We start from the raw sequence: 2,862 nt of genomic DNA, 5'->3' as shown, positions 1-2,862 counted from the left end.
ATGTCTATTTAATGTGTTGTGAAGGACTGGCCGTGAGAGGTCTATTTAATGTGTTGTGAAGGACTGGCCCGTCTGAGAGGTCTATTTAATGTGTTGTGAAGACTGGGCCCGTAGAGGCTTATTTAATGTGTTGTGAAGGACTGGCCCTGAGGGTCTATTTAATGTGTTGTGAAGACTGGCCGTGAGAGGTTAATTTAATATGTGTAAGGACTGGCCGTGAGAGGTCTATTAATGTGTGTGTGAAGGACTGGCCCGTGAGAGGTCTATTTAATGTGTTGTGAAGGACTGGCCCGTGAGAGGTCTATTTAATATGTTGTAAAGGACTGGCCCGTTGAGAGGTCTATTTAATGTGTTGTGAAGGACTGGCCCGTGAGAGGTCATTTAATGTGTTGTGAAAGGACTGGCCCGTGAGGTCTATTTAATGGTTGTTGAAGGACTGGGCCCGTGAGAGGTCTATTTAATATGTAAAGGACTGGCCCGTGAGAGGTCTATTTAATGTGTTGTTGTGAAGGACTGGCCCGTGAGAGGTCTATTTAATGTGTTGTGAAGACTGGCCCGTGGAGAAGCGTCTATTAATGTGTTGTGAAGGACTGGCCCGTGAGAGGTCTATTTAATGTGTTGTGAAGGACTGGCCCGTGAGAGGTCTATTTAATGTGTTGTAAAGGACTTGCCTGTGAGAGGTCTGTTTAATACACATAATCATTAAGCAAAATACTTTATGAACAGCAGATGCCAAACACTTAAATGCATTATTAAAAAGGATGGCTTTTGGGTGAAGTTTAAAGCATCAAGACAAGAACAAAAACAAGCAATTTACTTAAAAGGTCGACCCTTTCTGCAAAGGGTTCCACAAGCAACAAACAAACTCCATTACAAACATACGCATGATTGAATCCTGCCTTACAGTGGATACAGCCATGTTGATGCATCAGTCTTGCCAAACGTTGTAACCAAGACTCACGGAGTACAAGAGTACGCCAGGAATGATGATGTCAGACCAATAAGGAAGCAAATAAAGAACAAACTATACTCAGTTAATTTCTTTACAAGTAGGGCTCTTTACATATTCAATGGAAAGGGTCCCAAATGGCACCCTATTCCCTAAATAGTGCACTACTCTGGTCAAAAGGGGAGTGCACTACTCTGGTCAAAAGGGGAGTGCACTACTCTGGTCAAAAGGGGAGTGCACTACATAGGGAATAGCATGCCATTTATGATGTAAAAAATAGATCCAGCTCTAAAATAGTAACAACACATTCAAATGACATCTAAAGCAGTACTCTCTCGCTACGGTGGTCGTGGAAGTGGACATTAAAATACCCTTTAATGATATTATTTACATACTTTATTATCATTTTATACCTTTTATTTAACGAGGCAAGTCAGTTAAGAACAAATTCTTATTTTCAATGAAGGCCTACCGGGGAACAGTGGGTTAACTGCCTTGTTCATGGGCAGAACGACAGATTTATTACCTTGTCAGCTCGGGGATTCGATCTTGCAACCTTTCTGTTTCTAGTCCAACGCTCTAACCACTAGGCTACCTGCCGCACAACGCTCTAACCACTAGGCTACCTGCCGCCCAACGCTCTAACCACTAGGCTATGCCGCCCAACGCTCTAAACCACTAGCTACTGCCGCCACGCTCCTACAACACTAGGCCTTACCTGCCGCCAGACGTCTAACCACTAGGCTACCTGCCGCCCAACGCTCTAACCACTAGGCTACCTGCCGCCCAACGCTCTAACCACTAGGCTACCTGCCGCCCAATGCTCTAACCACTAGGCTACCTGCCACCCAACGCTCTAACCACCAGGCTACCTGCCGCCCAACGCTCTAACCACTAGGCTACCCTGCCGCTACCTGCCGACTTCAAGAAAACAAAGTAGAAAAATGTCATCCACCGAGAACCAAGTTAAATAAAGAACATCTTAGAGACATATCAGACGACAACACCATTACACCAGGATGATAAAGTAGTCTGCATTTCAGGAATATTTAGAAGAAACTAGTTTTGAGTTTAATGGTGGGCGCGGCCTGCACAGTTGGCTGGGCCAATAGGGCTGCTGCTTTGGCTTTGCTGCTCGCCTGATTGGCTCTGACGGCCGACTCAAGGCGGGTCTTGAGCTCAGGTGCGGCTCCAATCACTGTCTTGAAGGCAGCTGGGTAGAGGGGCCCGATCCGCATCAGGTTCTGGAGAGCAAACTCATGTAGGCCCTTGGAGGCAGGAGGAGCAGAGGAGAAGGACTTGTCATCCAGGAGATAGGAGACCAGGGTGGGGACGAGCAGAGCCAGCAACTGTACCCCTGTTGAAGAGAGGGAACAGGATGGAGACGTGGTGAGAGAGGGAAACAGGGAGAGGGAGGGAAACAGGGAGAGGGAGGGGAAACAGGGAGAGGGAGAGGGAGAGAGAGAGATGGAAGGGGAGAAATTGAGGGAGACAAACATGGATGAACTAGATGAACATAGCATCTTGTTAGTTAACATTTGTCCTATGAAAAAAAACTGATCAGTATCTCAGAGCGAGAGGACATCAAATATATAATACCCAGAGACATAAAGCTTAGTCGGACCTACAGTATAGGAGAATTAACTAATCCGTATTGGAAGCCTTAGTCTGACTAACATCCAGACTAATGTTCCCCTCTACTACACACACGGAGTCTAAAACCACAGACCATAAGTCCAGACTAACGTTCCCAGCCCAGATACACACACCGAGTCTAAAACCACAGACCATTAGTCCAGACTAACGTTCTCCTCTACCACACACACGGAGTCTAAAACCACAGACCATAAGTCCAGACTAACATTCTCCTCTACTACACACACCGAGTCTAAAACCACAGACCATAAGTCCAG

The 2,862-nt window shown here is 46.2% G+C and overlaps 2 long non-coding RNA genes across 3 annotated transcripts in view; one reads left to right on the top strand and one right to left on the bottom strand.

The window, feature by feature from the left end:
* LOC139025977 (uncharacterized) overlaps positions 1 to 549 on the top strand; it is a 657-nt gene extending 108 nt beyond the window's left edge. Inside the window, exons 2-4 of one of the 2 annotated variants that reach the window (XR_011477669.1) lie at positions 40 to 152; positions 222 to 376; positions 487 to 549. This is a non-coding gene — a long non-coding RNA (uncharacterized lncRNA). Of the gene's footprint in view, positions 1 to 39; positions 153 to 221; positions 413 to 486 lie in introns of both variants that reach the window. The other variant, XR_011477670.1, reaches the window with a different exon arrangement.
* On the bottom strand, positions 247 to 1,617 carry LOC139025978 (uncharacterized). The gene is made up of 2 exons (XR_011477671.1): positions 438 to 1,617; positions 247 to 323 (listed from the first exon to the last, which is right to left on the bottom strand). It is a non-coding gene; the product is annotated as an uncharacterized lncRNA (long non-coding RNA).
* Positions 1,618 to 2,862: the final 1,245 nt, after the last annotated feature.

This window comes from Salvelinus sp. IW2-2015, unplaced genomic scaffold (genome assembly GCF_002910315.2).
Source record: "Salvelinus sp. IW2-2015 unplaced genomic scaffold, ASM291031v2 Un_scaffold3675, whole genome shotgun sequence".
NCBI classification, from domain to species: domain Eukaryota; kingdom Metazoa; phylum Chordata; class Actinopteri; order Salmoniformes; family Salmonidae; genus Salvelinus; species Salvelinus sp. IW2-2015.
This window is presented reverse-complemented; position numbering and strand designations above follow the sequence as displayed.